Source organism: Erinaceus europaeus, chromosome 10 (genome assembly GCF_950295315.1).
Source record: "Erinaceus europaeus chromosome 10, mEriEur2.1, whole genome shotgun sequence".
NCBI classification, from domain to species: Eukaryota; Metazoa; Chordata; class Mammalia; order Eulipotyphla; family Erinaceidae; genus Erinaceus; species Erinaceus europaeus.
In genome coordinates, this window is record NC_080171.1 from 55,199,628 (window position 1) to 55,211,711 (window position 12,084).

Below are 12,084 nucleotides of genomic sequence, written 5' to 3' on the forward strand. Positions count from 1 at the left end.
CATATTCACTCTTATGTTCATAGCTACATCATTCACAAGAGCAAAGGAGAGCAAGCAATCTAAATGCTCACTGACAGATGACAGGAGGAAGAAATTATGAGACATAAACACAAGGAAATACCACTTTGCACTTAAAGAAGACAATTTGTCTTGGACTTCATGATTTAGGATTCAATGCTTTATCCACTGTACTACCTCCCAGCCACTTAACCTTAACTTTCTGATATTTTTTACTTGTATATTTATAAAATTTACTTTTTTAATATATAATTTAAATTTTAATAATGGTCTTGTTTAAAAACTGGCTTACAGCAATTCATTAAATTTAGCAGTTGATTCTTGTGAATCTATATTAGCTTAACTGTAATACAATGCTAGTTATTTGGGTTTTCTTTTTAGTAGATGATCTCCTTTAGTCTTTTTTTATATTTATTTTATTTATTTATTCCCTTTTGTTGCCCTTGTTGTTTTATTATTGTAGTTATTATTGTTGTCATTGTTGTTGGATAGGACAGAGAGAAATGGAGAGAGGAGGGGTAACACAGAAAGGGGGAGAGAAAGATAGACACCTGCAGACCTGCTTCACCGCTTGTGAAGTGACTCCCCTGCAGGTGGGGAGCCAGGGCTCTAACCGGGATCCTTAAGCTGGTCCTTGTGCTTTGCACCACCTGCACTTAACCTGCTGCGCTATAGCCCGACTCCCTTCAGTCTTTTTTTTTTTTTCCAGAATTGGTCTTAATCTTTAGCATTGTGTGTCTAGAAATAAATTTCTTTTTATATTATCTTTTAATTTTATTGTGTATTTTTATACTGTACTTAATCTTTCTGTAAATTCATGTCTCTTCTCATAAAAAATTGCAAGCTATTGTATTTGTTGTGTTCTCTATTTTTTCTGAGTCTCTGATTAGATATTTTTCATTTCTTTCAATTCTCTATGCATCTTAATAGCTTTGCTATTATATAGCACTGGGGAATGACCCTGAGACCTTATGTGCTAATGACTCCCTATAGGAATGGTCTCCCTGGACCACTGCTTTATTTATTTTAGAGAGAGAGGAAAACAATGGAAGGAGAGGGAGAGGGAGAGAGCGAGAGGGGGAGAGGGAGAAAGAGAGAGAGAGAGAGGTCATAACTCCCCTCCACCATTCACAGAGTCTCCTCAAAAGTTACTCAATAACATTTACTTAGTCTCTAGCATATAAAAAGGACTATGCTGAAATTTGAAACTGCTAGACATAAAATGCCTTCAAGGTAAAATACTTTCTTTTTTCTTTTCTGTTTTGCCTCCAGGATTATTGTTGGGGCTTAGTAGCACTATGAATCTGAAGCCATTTTTTATTTTTTTATTGGATAGGTCAGAGAGAAGTCGAAAGAGGAGTGGGTGACAGAGAGAGAGACCTCCCCACTTGTGAAGGGACCCCTCTGCAGGTGGGGAGCCAGGGGTTTAAATCAAGATCCTTGCACATGTCCCTGTGCTTTGTACTATGTGCACTTAACCCAGTGCGCTACCACCTGGTCCCAAAGGTAAAATACTTTCTAATTTAGGCAATGTGGCAGTCCTTGGGAATTCTTATGATAGTATAAGATATTTGGCTAAACAGAAAATTCCTCATTGCTGAACTCTTTTCTTCTTTTTTTTTTTTTTTTAAAAATACATTTAACCATGTTCAGCAGGGAAGCCAGACCTTCAACCTTCTGCATCCCACAATGATCTTGGGTCCATACTCCCAGAGGGTTAAAGAATAGGAAAGCTATCAGTGGAGAGGATGGTATACAGAGGTCTGGTGGTGGGAACTGTGTGAAGCTGTACCCCTCTTATCCTATGGTTTTGTCAATGTTTCCTTTTTATAAATAAAAAATTTTTTAAAATACATCTAAGAATCAAGGATATATGAGATATTGAAAAAAAAGGAGGGTATGCAACTCCAAACTACAATCTAGACAAGCATGAGCTACAAGGATACCCCAAACATAAACACGCTTATATTCTCAAGAGTGTCTAAACACCAAACCTGGAGACTATTACATATCTGAAAACCTGAACCTCAGAGTTTCTCAGAACTTCAGGAAAATTATGTATTAAACTTGCTACTTGGTGGTCTTGGAAAAAGCACTGCATTCTCTTGAGTTCAATCCCCAATATCACATGTACCAAAGTCATCCTCTGACTCTCTCTTCTTTCCAATGATAAATAAATCTCTTTAAAAACAAAATGAAACAACCTGATGTTAAGGAAAAATACTCAGAATTCACAAAGTTTAGCTTCATGTCCTACATTCAGTTTCCCTGAGCCACCATAAGCCAGAGTTGAGTAGTACTCTGGTTAAAAAAAAAAAAAAAATCAATAGCATAGCTGTGATTGTACTGTCCCATGTTTCTCTCTTCGGGTTTTTTTTTTAAATGCAATAAGTATTGACTTCTCATGTGTCTGGCACCAGTTTTCATCGTATATATCCAGCTAGTCCATTATAATTATTGCTATACAATGTAAAAAATGCACTACTTGACTAACAGTTACTTACCTACCCATGTCCAAAAAATTCAACAACTACTGACACAGAAGAATAGAATGGTCTTGCCAGTATATTTTAAGCCTAGTTTAAGAAAACGGAAATTGTACAAAGTTAAATATACATAAACTTAGAAAGAGAAGTGATATAATTACTGCTCCAAGATCCTAGTTTCAAACCACAAAAGTAAACAGAAATATGTTTGAAACTGCTAAGTCTTCTAAAGATAGCTTGCTTTTAGCAATATTTGACTATAACTTAAAATTAGCCCATAGGAAGTCAGGAAATGGTAGATGAATTAGAGCATTTAAAATAAGGTTGTTATTTGAAACAAATGTATCCCATCACATACAGGATAGCTGAAACTTATTGAGAAAGGAAGGTGTTAAAATTTTGTGTAATTAAAATGTGTATTTTTGTCAATATATATGTTTAGTTAAATTTTATATTTACATTCTGATGTATTATTTTGACATATTAACAATAAGAAAATATGTATTTGGTTTGTAGTTAGTGCTTCTGGAAAAAAAACTAGAAAATAAAATATAATTGCTAGTAATCTGTTTACTTGACATATTGTTTTTTTAATTTTCCATTTTCCCCAATGAACTGTCTTTCAATTCATTGTAGTGCCTTATTGATTTCATTTTATCTTTTAATGATATAAGTTCAGTGAATAAAATTCAGAACTTAGGGGCCAGGTGGTGGCATGCCTGGTCGAGCACACATGTTACAATGTTCAAGGACCCAGGTTTAAGTCCCTGGCACCCACCTACAAGGGGAAGCTTTGTGAGTGGTGAAACAGGGCTGCAGGTGTCTGTCTCTCTCCCTGTCTATCTCCCTTTTCCTCTCTCAATTTCTGGCTATATCTATCCAATAAATAAATAAAAATAATATATTAAAATGAGTAAATAAATAAATAAATAAAATTCAGAATTTAGCTTATCTTAAACTAGATCTGTAGCTAGAGCTTGATTGTAGCTTGCTAAAAAGGAAAATAAATACATTTCAAACAAAATGAAAATCACACTCTTTTATCTTTTAATTAAAATTATTTTCTTTATTTTTTGACAGACACCAGAACACTGTTCAGCTCTAGTTTTTGGAAGTGCTAGGGATTCAAGCTGGGACCTCAGAGCCTAAGACATAAAAGCATTTTTTTTTTTGCATAATCATTATTTTATCTCCTTTCACTTCTGAAAAAAATTTTTTTGAAGCACAGGAAAATAGTAGTCAGATGGTTGAATATTTTCGATTTTTTTCTAGCATTTCATGCTTTAGAGTTCAACTCCTCACATCCCAATATGCCATCTCTCTCTCCCCTCTATCCTCAATAAATAAATATTTTACAATGTCATCACTTCTTAAGTTAGTTTACTATTTAGTATTACCTATGCTTCTGAAGTAATTATTTTCTATTAGAAAGAATGGCAGAAATGCTTTACAACTTTGTCCTTCCACATATCTCTTCCCAGCTCTGCACTAACTGACAAAAGATGGTGAGAGTATTCACAACGTAGAAATAAATAATAATTAAAAAAAGAAAGAAAGAAAGAAACAAAACTAAACATCAGGAATTTTCTTTCCCAGAGTAGTTGCTAAACATCTACTAAGATAACCCTGAATTATATAAACAGCAGATTTCACACAAAAAGAAAAATATTTTTAAAATAAAAGAAAATGTCAACCTAAAATTATATGACACCAGCAAAATCACTTTCTACTGCGAGATCAGTAGTCAAAACTAATACATATTTTTAAAATTGAAAGTGGCTTACTAGCAGATTTCTACTAAATGGACTTCCATAAATTAACTTCAGAAAGAAGGAAAATGAATTCAAGAAGAAGTTATGGTAATATAATTAACCTAGAAGCTTAAAAAAGTCCCATATTTTAAGTTGAATAAAGGCATTTCTAAATAATTCAGAGGCAAAACAAATTAAGATGGAAATTTTCAATTTCATCATACTGAATAAAAATATTACACATTTATTATTTGTGGGACACAGATGAAACAAAACTTGCAGAGAAATTTTTAGGCTATATTTGGAAAAAATGACTGACAGGGAAATTGAGTAAATTGGTATAATGAACTCAAGTAAAATAAAAACCACAAAGTTAAAAAAAAAAAAACCACTTAGCACAAGTTTTAATGAAACCTAATGAAAAGAATTTGAAAAGAAATTAAAAAAAAAATCAGACAATCATCTGAGAAGTTAAGACAAAAGAAGAAAAAACACAAATAAGCACACGGGGAAAAAAAGAACACATTTTCAAGTACAACACAGATTAAACAGATAAGAATGTTATATTTTTAAACTAATTAATTAGATGGAGACAGAAAGAAGCTGTGAAGATATGGCGAGATAGCGAGGGAAAAAGACACCTGCAGTCCTGCTTCACCATGTGTGCAGCTTTCCCCCTGCAGGTGGGGACCAGGGACTTGAACTCAGATCTTTGCACACTATAATGTGTGTGCTTAGTCAGGTGTACCACCGCTTGGCCCCTAGAATGTTATATATAACCAAAAAGTAGAAATTAAATTCTTAGGCGAATATCATTTAACCAAAACTGATGCAAACAAATTGAAATAAAAAATAGTCCCTTATTAAAAGCAGGTAAGTAGTTTTATAATCTCCTGGCAAAGTACATTATCAGGTCCATAGATTCTATTTTATATTATTATTATTGTTATTATTATTATAATAAATAAGAGCACTGCTCAATTCTGACTTTTATTAGCACTGGGGACTGAACATGGAATTTTGGAGCCCCAGGCAGAAAAGCCATTTCTATAACCATTATATTACCTTGATAGCCACAGGTCTGTTGGGGTTAGTGCAAGGGCAGATACAGGGAGAACCAAGTCTGTAAACCACAAGCACCTGGAATACTTTGCTGCACCACACATTCCCCATGCCAGTTAGGGAAAAACTGAAGGTTGCACAGGAAATGGTAGTGAGATAGGTCTTAAAAGCACAAAGGAAATAACTTCCCACATTATGAGAAGCTTTTTTTTTTTTTTTGCCTCCAGGGTTATTGCTGGAGCTAGGTGACTGCACTATGAATCCACTGCTCCTGGAGGTTATTTTCCCCTTTTGTTGCCCTTGTTTTATCATTGTTGTTGTTGGATAGAGAAATGGAGAGAGGAGGGGAAGACAGAGAGGGGGAGAGAAAGACACCTGTAGACCTGCTTCACTGTCTGTGAAGTGACCCCCTTGCATGTGGGGAGCCGGAGGCTTGAACCGGGATCCTTATGCCAGGTGAGAAGAGTTTTTACGGTAACCTCACCTGGCCATTTCAGTGGACCAATGGGAGCCTGGTCCAAGTGTGACTGAGATACGGCTCAAGGAGACATACCATAAGCCAGAACTGAGCAGTGCTCTGATAAAAAATAATACAAAATAAAATAAAATGTCTTTATGCTTTAACATGGTATGGCCTCCCTATCTTCAGGACCTGGGATGCCCTTTCCTTAAGCTCTTCCTGAACTTAATCTTCACTTCCACACAATTTATACCGCACAACTGAAATAAAAGAAGTTTGGACTTTGTATACCCATCCCAGAGTCTGTGACTTGTAATTCTTTCATGAAGCCCTGTGACGAATCCCCACAGGAGTGAGCTGGTGGTCTTGGTATTTCCACTGTCCCAGTTAGTTCCCACTCAGCAAGTCCATAGATTTTAAAAGCTCTAGGAAAGATCAATTCAGTTTCACAGAAAACATTCCAAAGTGTTTTCCAAGATGGAAAGAAAAACATTTCTCATTTATGCAGTGGTTATTTACCAAAACAGCAGAAATTGCCAAGGAAGAGTAAAAAAAAGAAAGGAAGGAAGAAAGAAAAGAAGAAGAAAAAAATCAATTTAAGTCTAGAATAAGGATATGGAATGGACATTTTAAATAAAATAGTAGCAGAACAAGTCCAGTGGGAAAGGTATACAATACCCCAGGTTGCTTCTAAAGAGCAAAGTGAAGCTGGGCTATTCCAAATATTCAAGAACAATTTACCACAACAAAAATTGTCAAGCACCACACTGACAGATTAAAGGAGAACAAAACAACTGCTGCAGCTCAAGAGGTGCTAAAATGTTGTCTGATTTCATCAAAATTCATGTATGACTTACAACAAAACTCTTAAAGGAAAAAGAACTAATATAAGTTCCTTAATGACAAAAAGTAGCTACCAAAGGGTTATTCATATGAAAAAAATAATAACACACACACACACACACACACAACCTTTCTAAACGGTGAGCTCTTAAATCACTCCTTTAAACTTAGAATGTCAGCTGGGGAGTTTGCTCAACAAGTCAGAGCATAGGCTCAGCATGTCTGAGACACCACGTACCAGGTTCAGTCAGCAGGACCACCTTAAGTCAGAATTCCCCTGGTTCATAAAAATAAATTATAATCCTATAATCCTTAGAAAAACATAAGATTAGACCATCGTTCTTGCTTCTTAATATTTTAAGTAGGAAAGGGAGGGGGCATGAAAAATTGAAGATACTGACATATTTCACCTATCATGGGAAACTCCATTACTAGAATATGCTTGGTAAGGTGGTCAGAAGTGATATGGCTTGTAAAAATAACCTGCATATTTACACATCAGAAACAAACAGAAAAACATTTCCTTTTAATTCATAATAGCAATAACAAGCATAGAGTACTCATGAGTAAGCAAAACAGAAAATTAGCTAGACCTTTATCAGAAATATCTTTATGGGCAAGGAGGATAGGTGAGTAGTGTAACAGTTATGCAGAAGGACGCTCATGTCTGAGTTTCTGAACTACTAAATTCAATGCCCTGCACTACCTACCATAAGCCAGAACTGAGCAGTGCTCTGATAAAAATTAATAAAATAAAATAAAATGTCTTTATGTTTTAACACCATTAAATAAACTCTAGGGCCAGGACACAGGGTAAGCAGGAGGGCAATAGATTTTCATGTCTGAAGCACCAGACATCATAGGTTCAATCCTGACACCACCATAAACCAGAGCTTGGAATTACTGAAGGGGTGGAAGCTGGGCACTGGGTGAGACACTAAATAAATTGTGATCCATTAAGTTTGTGGATAAGAATATCCAACATATATAGATTGTCATTTCAATCCAATGTCTAAGGATTTTTCATCTAAGAGAATTTAAATGATTGTAACTTTAAGTGAAGAAAAAAGAATGATGTATCAGAACATGTCATAACCTATAACAAACCTTATTACAATTAACTACAGAAATTACAACATTGTGGTTTTTACTGCAGAGGTAAAACTGACCAACAGAACAGATCTGAACCACTTTCCCTCCAACAGATCCATACACATTTGAAATGCTGATATTTGACAGGGTAGACTCTCATGACCAGAGTAAAGCATAGACAAATCACTAAAATGTGCTGGGACTGATTTTCTACATAGGAAAAAATTTAAATTACAAACTTACCTCATACCACATAAAAATCCATTGCAGATGTTTGAAAATATTTAAATAAATGCTAGAGAAAACAGAATTTTCAAACATGCTGAATAAAATACAGGAGATAATCTATATAACCTTGGGGTTATAAACATATTAAGTGGCCAGAGAGGAGGTACAGTGGATAAAGAGTTGTACTCTCAAGCATAAGATAGTGACATCAGTTCCCAGCATTTCATGTGCCAGAATGATTAACTAGTTCTCTTTCTCCTCTCTCTGTCTCATAAATAAGTAAGTCTTTTAAAAGGAAAAAAAATTAAGCAGGACATATACACAGAGACATAGAGACTCATCTTGGAGGCCTGTGGAAATGTACCTTTGTGACAACAAAATCACCAACATTTCCTCAGTAAAATGAGGCTGGACTTTGAAAATGAAAACTAGCAAACAAAATAACACCATAGTAAAACCTGGCCACATTAAAGAATTTCAGCCCATCAAGAGATATTTGATCAAAAAACCATTCTCTGCACTACACTCTCACCACAGATTAGGTATTTTTCCATAATCGTACCATGGGGTCCCAAGGTTTTCTTCATCTTCACCCTCCCCCCTCCTTCTCAGAGTCCTTGTGGTGCAATACAGCCCACAAGTCCAAGTTTTGCTTTGAGTTTTCTCTGTTCTTATTTCTTATTGTCCACTTGTAAATAAGATCATTTGATATTTGTCCTTCTCTTTTTGGATTATCTCACTTAACATTATTACCTTCAAATTCTATCCAAGATGAGACCAAGGAGATGACTTCATCATTTTTCACAGGTGAGTAATACCCCACTGTATAAATACACTACAATTATCTTAGTCACTCATCTGTCCTTGGACAACTGGGTTGTTCCTAAGTTTTGGATATTACAAATGCTACTGCTATGAACATTGGTGTACATATATTTCTTCTAATAGTTGTTTTTCTTTCTTGTGGTTAAATACCCAAAAGAGAAATTGCTTGGTCAAAGGTAGGTACATTTCTTTTTTTTTTTTTTGCCTCCAGGGTTATTGCTGGGGCTCAGTGCCTGCACTATGAATCCACTGCTCCTGGAGGCCATTTTTCTCCCCCCTCCCTTTTTTTTCTTTTTTTTCTTTTCTTTTTTTTTTTTTTGCTTTTGTTGTTGTAGCCCTGCTGTGGCCACTATTGCTACTGTTGATGTTGTTCACTGTCAGACAGAACAGAGAGAAATGGAGAGATGAGGGGAAGACAGAGAGGGGGAGAGAAAGACAAGACACCTGCAGACCCTCTTCACCAACTGTGAAGCAACTCCCCTCCTGGTGGGGAGCCAGGGACTTGAATCAGGATCCCCATGCTGGTTCCTGCGCTTTATCATGTGCGCCCAACCTGCTGCGCTACCGCCAGAACCCCTATAGGTACATTTCTAGTCTCCGTGTAAGTCTCCAAAAATATGGAACATTTCACAAATTTGCACGTTAATCTTGCACAGGGGCTACGCTAATCTTCTCTGTATCATTCCAATGTGCTGCCAATAAGTAATTAATAAAATCAATACATCCCTGCCCCCAGCACTGCTCGCCTCTGGCTTTTCTGGTGGTGCTGGGACTGAACTTGGAAACTCAGAGCTTCGGGCATGGAAATCATTTTGTATAACCATTATGCTATCTCCCCAGTTCTTAACAAATAAAATAGAAGAACACATACTTTAGTGGTAAATAAATATTTTTAAATTGGGGCTGGACAATGGTATATCTGTTTGAGTGGACAGGTTACAATGCACAAGTACCCAGGTTCAAGCCCCTGACCACCACTTAGATATAAAGTACACATACATAATCTTCATGTATCAAGAAAAATTCACAGTATTTGATATCAGAATCTTAGAGTGTAGTAGAAGAAATTCATTTCCAGATATCTATTTATTAGCTTCTATAAGCAAAGTATGCGTTGTTTCAGTGAATCCTTTTAGAAATTCTATGAGGTAGTCACTTGGCAAAGACTATGCAATCAAATATGTGTTGAATGAATGAATGCTTGAATAATTGTATACTACAAAATGAGAGTTTGATTATATGCTCTGTATTATAGTTCTAGCTATAGGAGTCAAATAAAATAACAAAGATGATTAATTCTACTAATGTAAAAGAGCTTATTCACTGTTTGTAATGTCTCTACATTCTATTACCTATTAGTAAAAAAGCAAGACACAAAAACTAAGAAGAAAATTCACTTTTTTTTTCTCTGAAAGTATCTCTGACTAGAGATATAAAAATAGCGAACCAAGTGTATAATTAACTAGTAGGAGATGTCCATGTAACTAAATTAAGTTTCATTTTGCCCTAAATGAAAGTTAGTTATGCATGAGGCATCAACACTGATTGGGGTGGGGGCAAAACAAAAGATAAATTCTGAAATGAGAAAAAAGAGAGTATCAAGGTTTATAAAGAATGACTGTGGCCTACTGAGGTAGAGAGTAGGTAAGGCATCAGATTGACATTAGGCATTGGATATGCCAGAAACATACTTCAGGTCTCTCTCTCCCTCTTTCTCCCCCATCTTTCTCCTTAACAAATAAATACATTTTAATGTGGCCCACTTAGACCTTGCACACTACTAAGAAATAGTTATAAAAGGGAGCCAGGCAGTAGCACAGTGGGATAAGCACGGGTGGCACAAAGCGCAAGGACCAGCACTGATCCCGGTTCGAGCCCCCGACTCCCTACCTGCAAGGGAGTCGCTTCACAAGCAGTGAAGCAGGTCTGCAGGTGTCTATCTTTCTCTCCCGCTCTCTGTCTTCCCCTCCTCTCTCCATTTCTCTCTGTCCTATCCAACAACAACGACATCAATAATAAGTACAACAATAAAACAGCAAGGGCAACAAAAGGGAATAAATAAATATTTAGAAATAGTTATAAAAGTGTAAGTTATACCTGTTTTTATTTGAATACACATCAATGTTAACAAAAACACTGGAGGAAATGCTCCTTTACAAAATCATTTTCTTCCTTCCTTCCTACACACACACACACACACACACACACACACACTTTCTCTCTAGTGGGATCATAGGAATGTAAGCTTTTTAATTTTTTTCTTAAATTCAGTTTACTGTTGCATTCCCCTTCTCTCCCCTAGTAACTATATAGTAATGACTGACTCAATGAGTTCATAATAAGTATCTCTCTTTTTGAAAAAAAATTATATATACAATCATGAAGCATTTTTTAAAGAGTAGGCACTAGAGGGCTGGTAGATCAAATATATTATAGACTCCATCCACAGAGACCTAACATGAGTGATTAAATTAAAACAAAATGGTTCCTTCTTATTCCTAGACAATGTAATCCAAAAGTTATTTAGTTCAAAGCAAAGTAGGCAAGGTTAGGAGATGTAAAAGTGGTTATGTGAAGAATACATATACAGCTCATAACCATTAAAAAGACATGACTGAATTTGGGGATAAGACAAGGAAAGAACAAAATGTGCCTGGAACATTTTTGCAGCAAAAAGTAAGAGTATGTAAAAACTGGTGAGAAAATGCATCACACACACACACACACACACACACACACACACACACACAGAGACAGACACACACACACACAGGATTAGAAGTACTCCCAATGGCCAAATCAGGACAACTGACGAATGAAAATGAGTGATGATATTAAAGGACAAAACGCTTTGAAAAACTCTACATCCAGGACTCGGGCGGTAGTGCAGCGGGTTAAGTGTACATGGCGCAAAGCACAAGGACTGGCGTAAGGACCCAGCTCCCCACATGCAGGGGAGTCACTTCATAGGCGGTGAAGCAGGTCTGCAGTTGTCTATCTTTTTCTCCTCCTCACTGTCTTCTCCTCCTCTCTCCATTTCTCTTTGTCCTATCCAACAATGACGGTATCAATAACAACAACAATAACTACAACAATAAAAAAAAAGAAAAACTCTACATCCTTGAACTCATATGACATAATATGCAAAAAAAAGTTTCAGGAGGAATTGGGTATCTTTGCTTCCTTGTAGTACCTCCTAATATAATACATATTAGCTACAAAAGGGGAAAATAAGCTACAGGGAAAAGTTTGTGGCAGATACCATGTGAATGTATGATATAACACAAGGAAATCATGATTATGTAATCAGGTACAATAA

At 36.0% G+C, this 12,084-nt stretch overlaps 1 protein-coding gene and 1 pseudogene across 3 annotated transcripts in view; both read right to left on the reverse strand.

The window, feature by feature from the left end:
• MLLT3 (MLLT3 super elongation complex subunit) overlaps positions 1 to 12,084 on the reverse strand; it is a 334,490-nt gene that overhangs the window by 86,562 nt on the left and 235,844 nt on the right. The window lies entirely within an intron of this gene.
• On the reverse strand, positions 9,377 to 9,475 carry LOC132541058 (U6 spliceosomal RNA; annotated as a pseudogene).